Below are 14415 nucleotides of genomic sequence, written 5' to 3'. Positions count from 1 at the left end.
TTCGATTTTTCAAAGCCTCGAAAATTGGGTCGTGATAGATTAGTATCAGAGCAGTCGGGTTTTAGATTCTATAGACTTTTTCTAAGTTAGAGAGTCGTACACCTTTGTGACTCAGCTCGACGACACGCCTCGCCGCGACCAGGTATGCATTCTAACCCTGTTTAGTAGGATATGAGTGGTTGCAAGGCTGTAAAAATTTGATGTTTGTCTTGAGAAAGTGGTATCTATGATTACGCTTTAGAGTGTTTAATAGTGAATGTTCACTCTATTACTGTCGATGTTGGATTTGAGTTATTGTGAGGAGACCGAGAGGGTTCACTTTATAACTTACTGGCCTTATTAAGACAAAGGGGTGACTTCGCAAAGTGCGTGACGTCCAACCCATAGAAATGTATATCAGACCTTCTAAGGTCTAGTAAGAGATGGTATATCAGACAAAGTTCTTACAGACAAAGATAACCACTATAGGAGTTATGCACCCCTCAAGGAACCCAATTTCATAAGTGAGTTTGGTTAAGTTGGAGGTCGAGAAATAAGATTCACCAACATTGAGAGTGAAGCTATGGAGGACATGGCTTCAAGGTCGGTTGGAATCTTCACGAGCTAAGTTTCAGTTATGGACTTCCAAAAGCATGATGTATGCTTAATGCCACTCAAGAAATATGGAGTGCATGATATTCCTATTGATGGATCAACCAATAGAGAACAAGTCGCTGTGGACCTTGGTAGAAAGGACAAAGTCTAAATGCAGAATGTGGTTATTATAACCAAAAAAAAAAAAAAAATAATGATGATAATAATAGTAATAATAATAAAGAAAGAGTTCTAATCTATCCATTGGTCAGGATAGGCATGCTCACAAAGTAAAGGACGTAGAACCGTCAAGGTAGTCTGGTGAACCTCGGGGTCGAGAACAACAGAAAAAGAGGTCAAGCTATGGTGACGCTATCGCCGTCTGGAGTGAGAAAATCTAGATGTGTGTTAGTGAGAACCTACCCTCGTATAGGTCACCTGGATTACAAAGAGCACGATTTTAGCTACACACATGAGTGTGACGCCGCACTTGTAAAGCATGCTCAGACAAAGGTAGAACTCCTAGACAACGGGATGCTAATGACCACCAGAAGGTAGTGAGATGGTAACTAGTAACCAGGAAAGACTAGCAGAGACATGATACGTCTTAGAGAATACACTAACATAGCATCCTCAAAATCTGAGGGAGGCTAGCTACCAAACAAGAGTCTTTAGAGAGTTACCTAGAATATGGTACAAGAACTTGAAAGGTTCACGTGATCGAAAAAACCAGTAATGAGAAATCATTACGAGAGGAGACGTGACTAGCTCAGTCATAAAGATACTGCATGAGTTAGCCTAGGTTAACGCAAAGGACTCATGCAAGGATCCCTTACTGCCAAAAGAGCCCGTACGTAGCTCAAATGAGTATTAATACTCAAGCGAACTACGTGACGGGGCGTCTCGTATGAGGAAATACCTCTGTTAACAAAATGAGATGCAATTACGAGGCCATTTTTGGTGAAGCAGTAAGGACCGCAAGGGTCCCAACAAGGTCAGGATATCTCCTATGAGGATCAAAGAGAGGGACATGTTGAGGACTGCCTTCTAGAGTCATGAGGAAGGTGAGTTTACTGATAAGCCCTTTCGACCTGACCAATGCCTTGTGAAAGTGTAAGTTTACAAAAATCGAAGGTTCATAAGATTCTCTTGCTATCATCATTGTAGTCGTCTTTGACGATATGACAATGAACACTTGAGGAAGGTTCTGGTGGTGTTATGAACATATCAATCATGCGCTAAGATCTCCTAAGTGCTAGTGTTGGCTGTCTGAGATGACAAACGAAGTTATGTGGTGTCAAGCGGAGAATTCATCGTAGACACCACTAAGATTTAAGTAGCTATGAGGTGGCCAAAACTGACCACAGTCACTAAGGTACGAAGTTTCTTGAAATCTTTTGAAAGACTCGTACGTGATATTTCCAGGATCTCTGTAGCGCCTGCACGAATACCAGCAGGCGAACAGAGTTTCCAGGAACTTAAGCAAAGGTTGGTGACTGCATCAATTCAAGGTGGGCTAGACAACCTTGTAACGTATAGAGATGCCTCATGTAAGGGCTTAGGGTGCATGCTTATGCAGAATCGTAAGGCAGTAGCTTACGCTTCAAGAAAGCGGAAAGAGCACGAACAAAATTACCCTACTCATGACCTTGGACTATTAGCAGCCGTGCTTGCCATGAAGACATGGCAACATTACGAGCATGGAGAAAAGTGCAAGCATACACTGACTAAAGAGCCTCGAGTTCTTGGTCGTGCAGATGGAATGACACATACCGTTCATACATCTACAATGATCACCAAGCAAGGGAAGTTACAAGATGAAATGAAGAACGCTAAAAAAAAAAACCGGGGTTGGAGTTAATGGTGACATCGCTAAGATAGCACAGATGACCATGCAACCCACTTTATGAAAACGTGTCTTTGATGCCTAGAGATCTGATGAACACCTTAACAAAGTGTGGAGTCGACTGGGGCGGAAAAAAAAAAACAAACAACTAGGTATTCTATCTTCTCAGACGGGGTCCTACAGTGGCAAGACTGCTTGTGTGTTCCCCGAGACGAGGAAATCCTAAAAAACATTTTAGCTGAAGCCCACAATACATCTGATATGTTCCACCGAGGATGTACGAAGTTATCTGAAGAGATGCTATTGGTGGCTTGGGAATGAAGAGAGACATGGCGGGTTTCGTAAGATGATGCTGCTAACAGGTTAAGGCATCGAGATAGGGCCCAACAAGATTGCTACAGCCCTTAAATGAGAAGTTGTGAGTGTGGGTTTTATCTCGGGTTTGCGAAAGACTAAACAGGCTCGTAACGTGATTTGGATAGTTGAGGTAGACCAACCAAGACAACTGACCTCATCCCAGGTGAGACCACTTATTGAGTTGATCGATGAGATAAGTTATATGTCAAAGAGATAGTACGCCTATATGGGTACCAATCCCTATTGGGTCAGACTAAGACGCGAAGTGTTGGTATGAAAGAGCGACCACCTTAGTAAAAGTCTCGTGGGAGTAACCACCTTAATGAAGAGGCAACCCGAGAATGTAAAGAAGACGGGAGAGGGGTCTGTCCCAAACTCTTCCAAGAGACGCCAACTTTCGGGGACGAAAGTTTTTAGGGGGGGAGAGTTTGTAATACCCGAAGAAAGAGAAATAGAAATAGAAATAGAAAAAAAAAAAAGGAAAAGTCGAGAGATGCGAAAATAGATATTTGCCCCTCCAACCACCTAAGGGGTCCAAATCAAACCACATCCATAGTCCTGCAAAAGAAAAATAGTGAGAGAAAGGGGTAGAGAGAACCTAGAGAGAGGAGAAGGGATGAACCTCCGGAAGACTCACCGAAAACTACCGTCAGAGTCTATTCCGGTGAAGATCATGATGCAAGGAGGTGAAGATCATGATGCAGGGAGACTTTCTTGGAAGGGAAAAGAGAATGTGGGTGGCCGGAGTCCCATTTTTCATCAAGAAATCGGAAAACCCACAAGGTAAGGATCTTGAACGTTTTCTCAGATCTAAGATTTTCCTTTGTGAATCAAGATCTGAATCTTGATATATTCATCTAGGAACAACTCTACTCATGTTCTGTGAAGAAGTTTGGCCGAGATCTCAACAAGAAGGCAGAGATCCGAGAGTCATTTGAGAACGGTGAGTGAACTTTCGACGTTCTTAACTCGTCCGGTAGTCAAGCAAAAATTACAAAAAAAAAATAGGAGGATGTAGCCCGTAACACGATCTAAAACTTTGCCGAAGGAATCATGTCGATCTGATTTACGGATCAAAAGATATGAAAATCGGAAAAGAGGACTGTGTTTCGGTTTTCCGAGGGAAGAGAAGAAAGAAGAAAGAAAGAAAAAAAAAAAGAGTCGGCCGGCGAGCGGCGGAGGGCGGCGACAGGCGCCGGACATGCGTCGACCATCGGCTGGAGCAACGCAGCTCCAGTGAGGCATCGACACGTGTCACCTACAAGCTGGGCCGAACTGCAATGCGAGCCGAGCCAACTAGACCGACCCAGACCGGCCGACCCACGACAACGCATAGGCGGGCGCGCGTGCAACCTCTGACTGGCGCCTTCCTGCGCGTGTGACCACGCACTCCCAGCGCGCTACTGGCGCGTGAGCGCGCGTGGGACAGCCAATTTGGCCCGGTAGCTTTCTGTTTGGCTGTTTTTTGTCCCAGTTCCAGTTATAATACTAATTTAAAGAAATCAGTATTTTTGGACACCTCACGGGCAAAGAAACGCAAGAAAAAGGGCACGCGTCAACCAAGTAAGTCACCACCCAGTATTTAAGAAGAAATACTTGTAGGATTCGCTTGGATTGCATGCATGCTAGTAGTTTTTCTTCAGATTAGCTCTCCATGTAATTTATTGGTCAGTTTAACTGTTATGACTGTATTGGGTGAATTACATGAGTGTTGCTGTATGCTTTATGCTTCCGATGTATGTATTGCATGCATTTAATTTATGTTGGAATTGTGTATTCCGTGTTCCGAGTGCTTGATGGACGAATTCGCCCCATTGAGCGCTAACTTCGTGCTCTAGGTGCTTGATGAAGGTCATCTTCCCGTTGGGCCGGTATGCCTAGTTTGTGGGAATTATATAGTATGATGTTAGAAGAAGATTTCATGCACACTCTGTTAATTGCTAGGGCCCATTTCTATGATAAACTTAGGGAATTATTGATAGGAGCGATATGTCGCTCCAGCCAGATTTAATTTCCCCCTAGGAACTTAGCGGTTTACCACGGCAAGAAGGTACCTCGGAGTAATCATAGATTGCTAGCGTGAGAACGGTATCTATAGCTTCGTGGGAGGACCAAGGGTCCCTGATCAGTCCTTACTGCTCTTAGCCATTTCGCAGGGGAAATGTGTCCCCACGTCGTACAGCCCATTAGCTGCATGGGAACGGGTTGGGTCGCGCCCCCCATAGGGGGACTATATGGGCGTAGGGGTATTCAGCACACCCTTAGGCTAGGTACCACGTACTCCCAGATAGCCATGTAGAGGTAGCGCCTCATAGAGAGATACCGACCATATTAGCTTGGCGTAAGAAACCTCAAGGCGTTTAATGAAAGGAAGACGAACCGGTGAAGCCCAAGGGGCAAGCCCCAAGGGACTAAGATTAGAACCAGATGTCCTAGAACGGAAGTAGGAAACCGTGGGAATTCTGTTAAACTAAGATGCGAAGAGAGCCTACAAGTAGGTGGCTTACGGAGTATAATTTTTATACTCATTCCTTTCTACTTTTTTTGTCAGGTGTCGGTCGAGGTGGAGGAGCGTTCGAGAGCTGTGCGGTCACAGAGGGGTAGTTCCGGAGCGTCAGTCCCTTTTCGGTCTTTTGGAGTCTTTTGCGAATTCCTTTTAGATTTGTATTTTATTTCCTTTTTGTAAACTTAAATCCTCTTGTGAAATATTTTAATTTTATTTGATTTTCATCTTTTTATTTCACTCTTCTTTTTATTTTCTTTTCTTTTTGTTTGTTTTCGATTTCATCTTTTTAGTCACGATTCGGTTTTTTGAAGTTTCGAAAATCGGGTTTGGATTACCCTACATAACAGATCTATCTTAAGATTGGCAATGGAATCATGTGGGTAATCTTAGTACCCCCAACCAACCAACCAACCGTAGGTGACTATATATTACTGAAGGAAAGTTCACCTGCCAACCTCCCATGAATTATGAGTAGACAAGTACACATCATACTACCACACAAGAGAGAGAATTCTACGACGTCATGCCTCAACCCAAGTCACTGGTTTTACACTACACAGGCAAAGCAAGCTACCTTAAGTCAAAGAACAGAAGAGTTCACCCTAAAGAGACTTGTCGCTTAACATATCCACGATGCCAGGAAAGGGTGAACCACCTCCTGTGAACCTAAAGTAGGTTCCTGGGATGCTTAAGTAACACTTGAAACTTCAAGACAGCCCCAGATGCCTAGATAGCAGTAGAGACTAGGCCTAAACATTCTAGAGCTCAGAGTAAAACTCGTGCATACCTGCTAGATTAAGAATGTGTTGAGACCCAACAAGTAGGATGCTTACTGAGTATTTTTATACTCACCATTTCTCCATTCTTTTTCAGGTGTTCGCATGTTGTTAGTTGAAGTTGAGGGGTGTTCGAGAGTTGTGCGGTCACAGAGTGGGTAATTCTGGAGAATAGATCTATCTTTATGTTTTGAGTCATTTGTACTTCAATTTGTAATTGTATCTCAAACCCATTTCTCTATTTAAAATAAATTTGAACAGCACCATCCTCTAATGAGATTGATTTTTTTATTTAATTGTGGTGTTGTTTGTCTCTATTTCGATTTAAATTCTACCTCATTTATCTTTTATTTTATTTTACTTTATCTTATACTTTTTTTTGGTCTTTGTCTTTTTATCCCGGTCGGAGCTTCGAAGCCTAAAAAATTGGGTTGTGACATTTCTCCACATAGATTAATCTTTCCTCCAACCAGAGCGACTCCTAGTCAATCTCGTGTGTATTGTTTGTTATATACTTGTGCAACATGGAACACATCATGAACTCTTGAGGGGACTCACGGTAATGCTAATCGGTATGCTACCAGTTCAATCTACTCTATTTTCTCTAATAGGCTAATAAAGTAAAGGCTAAACATGACATGATTAATGAACTATGCAACGCAACAGGGATGTATGAGAATAGGATAGAAAACTACCATAAAATTTTGCGCGATTTTAAAACATTCAATAACACAACGAAAATTAATATAAAAACATATACATGTATATGTGTTCAATTTGTTCCTAAAAGAAGGAACGGGACCGAGATACAAAAGATGTATATGATATAACAGACTACATAAATAAATGGACAAGACATACGCCTTGGGTCAACACCCTTCTGTGGCTACCTAGCTCTCAAGTACTTCTCGCCTCATCTAACAACATCATACACCTCGAAGAAAAAATTGTCGGAAGGATGAGTATATAAATATAACCAGTAAGCAATCTATTTGTAGGCTCTCATTGCACACTCTGCCCACTTGTAATTGGAAAATCCTTCATGAAACTTGTTAGAAAACTCATTTTAGAAGATGTACAAATTGGTTGGAGAGGAAATAGTGTATCATACCCCTCGAATTTAGAAGAAATTCGAGAAGAAAAAAAAATAAAAAGAGCTTGAATCTCGAGTTCTAGGAACTCTCAACAGTCGATTCTTATCCCAAAATATTGTCCACAACTTCTTATTTATAGATGAAGCTTGCATTGTCTTTGATCATTCTAGAGTCATACTAAATTTTAACTCCAAGTTTCTGAACTGTGTGTCGAAAATATCTACTCATATGACGGAGCTACCTACCTTTATTTTAAATATTCGTTGTTGGATCTAAGGAATCTCGAGTCTTCTTGAACATATTCAAATTTCGGCACAATCCAATGGTTAGATCTTATAATATGAGCGATTTTGTGGAGCTTGTCAATTCTAAAATCGAATATGCTAGGAGCATTTTCATAATTATCTTTAACTTCATACCATTTTAGTATTTTTTTTTTATTTTACCCTTTTTAGTAATTTTTTCTTCTTCAACATTTTAAAGTTCCTCCTCCATAAAAAAAAAAATAAAAAAAAATAAATTAAAAATAAATTAAAAATTCAATTCCTTCCCCACGAAATATTAAAATCCAAGAAGTTTCTTAAACAATTAGAAAATTGATTTTTTTTATTCTTTATGCTTATTATTTTATTTTTTCAAATGTTTTTGAATCCTTATGAAACCTTATGAAACCTTATTAAAGGGTTGAAAATATCTTCTTTGGGCCCTTTGAACCATCCTTGGATCTCTTACTTCTTCTTTTTGATCTTTCACTTTTTGTGGAGTGCCTTAACTTAGTTGGATGTTACAACTCCCTCGTCTTCCTCCCTCCCTTCTATTCTAACTTACTGATTGGAATCTCACCAATTTAACATCATGTCATGTTCCTCACATAGTGCTTGGTAGCCACAAACCTAGTCATAACTTAAAGTAAATGACACAAAGTAAGGCGACACAAACACAAGAATGAAAGACCTTTCATATTCCACCAACGGTTTTCCCTTTTTCTTATGACTCCATTGTGTACAACATAGGAAGAACTTACTAAGGGTCTTTCATCAAAGAGACATAAGCTAAGTCATTAAAAAGTTCCAAAGACAAGGCTACGACATTAAACACTTCAAGAATTTGGATGTTAATTAACTTGTTGTTAAGAGTGTTTAATCTACAACTTCCTTAGAAAGGCTTTAAAAATAGCCTGTTTGCCTTAGAGATTGTAACCCATCTACGGTCGAGAAGTTGGGGTTCCTGGGCTTACTTACTCTCCTATTAGTTTATCAATTGGCTTACTTACTCTCCTATTAGTTTATCAATTGCAAAAGAATAACCAACGGTAGCTAAGCCAAAAGAGTAAAGAACATCTAGTTGTTGCTTTCGATAATCACCATTTATAAGCTGTCTTTTCTTTTCTTTCTTCTCTTGATTCTTCCATGAAATTACTATTGTGTTATTGAATCCTACGAAATTCAACTTTTGAGCTTTATTGTGAAATCTCACCTCCGTTGGACAGTAAACGAATCATTCCTTATATAATTATGTCCGAGTGGTTCAGGAGGAATTCTGCTCACATTGGTTGGATAGGGAACAAATAATTCCTTATATAAGTATGTCCGAGAGGTTAAGGAGGAATTTTTCTATTGACGACTTTTTAGCTTTATTGTGAGATCCCATATCAGTGGGATAGAGAATGAATCTTTTCTTATATAAGCGTGTCAATATGTTTGAGTTGTTAAGGAGACAGACTTGAAATCTTTTGGGTTTTGCTTGCATAGGTTCAAATCTTGTTGTGATGACTTTATTTAGCTTTATTGGGAAATCCCACATCTCGAACGAAACGACTTTTTTAACTTTGGACAGGGAACGAATCTTCGAGTGGTTGTCGAGGAATTCTGCTATTGGCGATTTTTAGCTTTGTCAAGAAGGGGTGTCAATATGTCCTAGTGGTGGCGTCTTTTTAGCTTTGTTAAGAAGGGGTGTCAGCAGCTTCCTCATTTCTCTGCTGTGTATCAGAAGTTTCTTGGGAATGGCTGTCACCTTGTTCTGCAATTTTTTCTCCCCCGCTGGGTATTTTTTTTTTCACTTCTCAACTCTATTGCTTAAAATTGCTCTTTTTCTTCTCTTTTTGGTGTTTCGGTGTCTGCTGGCAGCTTTCCCAGAGGCCTATTTCGTAACTCAGTTGCTAATTGACCTACTTGAACTTCCAAATTTCGCAATGAGGCTTGTTGACTTTGTATCACGGCATCATTTTTAGCCATATATTCCTTTATTAGGCTCTCAATAGATGTTCCCGATGTGTATTGAGCTTGGGTAATTCCTTTCCCTTGGGTGTTGACTTGTTGAGAACTATAAGCCAATTGATTTTGTAATCCAAAACCCGGAGGGTAATTTGCTTTAGGTGGCATTTGTTGGTTGTATGAGCCTTGTCCCTTCCATGAGAAATTTGGATGATTTCTCCACCCCGGATTATAAGTATTTCAGAAGGGGTTATTTTTTGGGTTGCCTTGACTAGCTTGATTCCCGACATAGAAAATTGAGGTCGGATTTCTTGGACATTGATCAAAGGTGTGTTCCTCTCCACAATATACACAAGATTTGGCAGCTGTCTGGTTAATTACAGCAGCTGTATGGATTGGTGCTTTGATCATGGAGTCTTGCCCCAATGCTAGATTTTGTAAAATATTAGTCACCGAAGCTAGTTGAGCATTGAAAGAAGACAAAGCATCAACTTCAAGTACTCCTCGAGTCTTCCTTCCTGGGTTGCTTCTCACATCGGCCCATTGAAAATTGTTAGATGCTATTCTCTCTAAAATTTCATATGCTTCATTGTATGTCTTTGACAAAATGGCTCCATTGGCGGAAGCATCAACTACCTGTTTAGTAGCAATATTTAATCCATTGTAGAAAGTCTCCATTTGTATACAATGAGGTAATCCATGGTGAGGACACTTTCTAAGCATCTCCTTAAATCTCTCCGAAGCTTCACTTAGTGTCTCATCTTCAAACTGTTGAAAAGCAACAATCTCATTTCTGAACCGTGCATTTCTAGTGGGTGGGAAATATTTGATCAAAAAATTTTCTGCTAGACTATTCCACGAATCAATTGTTCCCAGTGCTAAGTTATTCAACCATGATTTAGCACCATCCCTCAATGAATATGGGAATAAGTTCAGTCTAATCACGTCTTTATCAACTCCCTGAAATCGAAATGAGTCACTAACTCCCAAAAATGACTTTAGATGTAGGTGGGGATCTTCAGACGGTAGTCCATGAAATTGCCCAATGGTTTGCAACATTTGAAACATCACGGGCTTTAGCTCAAACGTGGTTGCTTGCATTTCGGGTCTAATAATGCACGGATTTAGCTCTTCCACAGCTGAGTGTGCATATGCTCAGATCGCTCTTTCTCTGTCATCTGCTAAATAAATGGCATTGGCAGTAATTCTCTCTTGATTAGCCATCATTGCTGAATTTTCAAACTCCCGATTCAACTGGGCTCCAAGTTCTATTTGCTGTATATTCTGTTCTGTCATTTTCTTTTTCTCCTTCAACCTTCGTCTAAATGTTCTCTCTATTTCAGGATCCAAAATAAATTCCAAACCCGTAGGTGGGTTCATACACAGAATTCTGCAGCAGTAAACTCAATTCTTCGGCAGTAAATACAGCAGTAGAAAATTCAGCTTCCTATGACTTCTTTTTGGCTCCAACTCACGAAAATCTACAAGTAAAATAACCAAATTAGGTTCCCCGGCAACGGCGCCAAAAACTTGATCGCTTGTGGATGTATATAATAAAATGATGTAAAATTCACAAGAATAAGTGCAAGTATACACTATCACAAGTAGCAAGTAATAAGTAAATTATCGATTCCACAGGGAACCTATCTTTTTGGTTAATTTTATTGCTGGAAATTTAAGTGAGTTTTTGGATAACATTCGAATGAGTGTTGGAGATTTTAACTATTTAAACAAAACTAAAACAGAGTGCCACTGCTGTCGAAATACAGAAAATGATGAGAAAATCAACTATAATGAGGAAGGTTCGGCTAAGAGAGATTAAATAGATAAGTTGTTGAGTTTGGTGGTAGATTTTAGTTCCTTTTAATAGATTCTCAAGCCCACTTCCGAGGGTCATGAATGGTGATTATTTCCATAATCGTTGTAATTTCTATTAACAAGGCTCTAGGAGAAGAATTATTCCTAACCCTTCTATTATCCTTCAAGTCTCCTTGCTATGGAACTAGAGTATTAAAGAGGATTTCATTGCTCCCTCTCTTCTCCCGAATAAGAGAACAACTATGTATGTAAAATAGCTAATTAAACATACATGTAAATCATTAACAACAACTCTTTAATAAACTAAAATCATACGTTAAACATACTTAAACTATATAAAACTCTCTCGCCTCCCCTATTAAGTTTAGCTCTCCATACAAACTGAATTAAAAAGAGGAATCCGCATCTTCAGCATGTAAAATTGATGGAATAAGAAAAGAGAATAAGGAAATAGAGAGTTATCCCGGTTTGTTGCCATTCGTCAATGGAAGTTCCCTTCTCTTGAGCTCTCACGTCCACCTCTTTTCCCTAATCAATCCTTGTCGGTCTCCTTTTCCTTCTGCTGTCAACAGCTGCTGGATTAGGGTTTTCATCTTCTCTTCTGGTTTCACAGCAGTTCACTGCAGCAGAGGCTGCTGCTGTGTAATTCGATTTTCTCCCAAAAAATGTGGCTCCCCTCCTCTTGGTCTTCCTTTTCCTTTTATATTGAGCATGGGTTCCCCTTTAGGGCTGAAAAAGAATAAGTAATCCACATAGGATGTTCCTCGTTGGGTAGTCAATGACCCACTTGGACTGATGATGTGGATTTAAAATTTCCATGTCATCCCCCATTTGTTTCCAAATTTGCTACTCCCACATGCCTTAGCATAAATGTCTGAAATTTTACCATATAACTCAATTAAATATACAATTAAGATCGATTTATACCAAATCATTTTTTTTTTTTATGTTAGACTGCAACAAACGATTTCATGCTCACTAAGTAGAATAAATGGGGTAATAACTGAGAAAATGGTGAATAAGAGTGCAATATTAACTACAAAAAAGACTTGATATAACTCTACTTTTAGAGAGTTATCATCGAACGAAACGACTTTTTTTAACTTTGGACATGGAACGAATCTCCGAGTGGTTGACGAGAAATTATGCTATTGGCGATTTTTAGCTTTGTCGAGAAGGGGTGTCAATATGTCCTAGTGGTGGCGACTTTTTAGCTTTGTTAAGAAGGGGTGTCAATATGTCCGAGTGGTTAAAGAGGAATTCTGCTATTGGCGACTTTTTAGCTTTGTTGTGAAATACCACATCATCAGTTGAATAGGAAATGAATCATTCCTTATATAAGGGGTGTCAACATGTCTAAGTGGTTAAGGAGATAGACTAGAAATCTGTTGGGCTTTGCCCACAGAGGTTTGAATCCTGTTGTTCACAACTTTTTAGCTTTATTGTTAAATCCCACATCGGTCGGATAGGAAACAAATCATTCTTATATAAGGATAGCCTACGGGGTGTCAACATGTTTGACTGCTTAAAGAGAGAGCACAGGTTTGAATTCTGTAATCATTCTACGTAAGGGGTGTCAATATGTTCGAGTGGTTAAGGAGACAACACAGGTTCGAATTCTGTTGTTGAATCATTCCTTATATAAGGATAGCATGTGCATTCCTTATGTAAGGGGTGTTAAAATGACTGAATGGTTAAGGAGGCAGACTCGAAATTTATTGGACTACGACTGCTTAGGTTCGAATCGACGAATTTTTTAGCTTTATTGTGAAATCACACATCGGTTGAACAAGGAACGAATAATTCTTTATATAGGGGTGTCAATATGTCAAAGTGGTTAAGGAGACAGACTTGAAATCTATTGGGCTATGCTTGCCTCTTGACGAATTTTTAGACTTGAAATCTATTGGGCTATGCTTGCCTCTTGACGAATTTTTAGACTTGAAATCTATTAGGCTATGCTTGCCTGTTGACGAATTTTTAGCTTTATTGTGAAATCTGACATCGGTTGAACAAGGAATGAATCGTTCATATAAGGGTGTCAATATGTTCGAATGGTTAAGGAGATAGACTCAAAATCTATTGGGCTATGCCTGCGTAGGTCGAATCTTGCTGTCAATATGTCTGAGTGGTTTCATTCCATTCTTGAGCGGTTAAGATATCAGAGGTGTCATTCCTTATATTAAGGGGTGTTAATGTTTTTAATTTTACTGTGAAATCACACATAGGTTGAACAAGGAACGAACCAATATGTCTGAGTTTTTAATTTTATTGTGAAATCACACATCTCTTGAACAAGGAAGGACTCATTCCTTAAGGTATCACGGGTGTCATTCCTTATATAAAGGGTGTTAATGTTTTTAATTTTATTGCGAAATCACATATCGGTTGAACAAGGAACGAACCATTCCTTATTATATAAAGGGGTGTTAACATGTCTAAGTTTTTAATTTTACTATGAAATCACACATCGGTTGAACAAGGAACGAATCATTCCTTATTCATTATAGAAGGTGTGTTAATATGTCTGAGTTTTTAATTTTATTGTGAAATCACACATCTCTTGAACGAGGAAGGACTCATCCCTTATTCTTTATTCCTCATATAAGGGGTGTCAATCATTCCTTATTCCTTATATAAGGGGTGTCATTCCTTATTCCTTATATAAGGGGTGTTAATATGTCGGAGTGGTTAAGGAGACAGACTTTAAATCTGTTGGGCTATGCCTGCCATGTTCGAATCGACGAATTTTTCAGCTCTATTGTGAAATCACACATCGGTTGAATAAGGAACGAATAATTCTTTATATAAGGGTATCAATATGTCCGAGTGGTTAAGGAGACAGACTCAAAATTTGTTGGGCTATGCCTGCGTAGGTTCGAATCTTGTTGTTGATGAGTTTTGTTTAGTTTTATTGTTAAATCATACATCCGTTGAACAAGAAACGAATCATCCCTTATGTCCGAGTGGTTAAGGAGACACAAGGAATGAATCATTCTTTATACAAAGGTGTCAATATGTCCACTCCTATGCCAAGTTCAAATCCGAACCTGCTGTTGATGAATTGTGAACAACGTGTCAATATGTCCACTCCTATGCCTGCGCAGGTTCAAATTCGAACCTACTGTTGATGAATTGTGAACAACGAATGAATCATTCTTTAATAAGGAGACACACTCGAAATCTATTGGGCTGTGCACTTCTATTGAAATGTGAACAAGGAATGAATCAT

General features: G+C 39.4%; 1 non-coding gene and 1 pseudogene across 1 annotated transcript; one reads left to right on the top strand and one right to left on the bottom strand.

Moving 5' to 3' along the window:
• Positions 1-9605: 9605 nt before the first annotated feature.
• On the bottom strand, positions 9606-10745 carry LOC147791166 (uncharacterized; annotated as a pseudogene).
• On the top strand, positions 10060-10165 carry LOC147791167 (small nucleolar RNA R71). The gene has a single exon (XR_015422549.1). It is a non-coding gene; the product is annotated as a small nucleolar RNA R71 (small nucleolar RNA).
• Positions 10746-14415: the final 3670 nt, after the last annotated feature.

The sequence above is a fragment of the Cucurbita pepo genome, chromosome 9, assembly GCF_057944985.1.
Source record: "Cucurbita pepo subsp. pepo isolate OVF chromosome 9, ASM5794498v1, whole genome shotgun sequence".
In the NCBI taxonomy this organism is placed as follows: Eukaryota; Viridiplantae; Streptophyta; class Magnoliopsida; order Cucurbitales; family Cucurbitaceae; genus Cucurbita; species Cucurbita pepo.
Note: the sequence above shows the minus strand (reverse complement) of the source record. Positions and strands in the feature narration are given on the sequence as shown.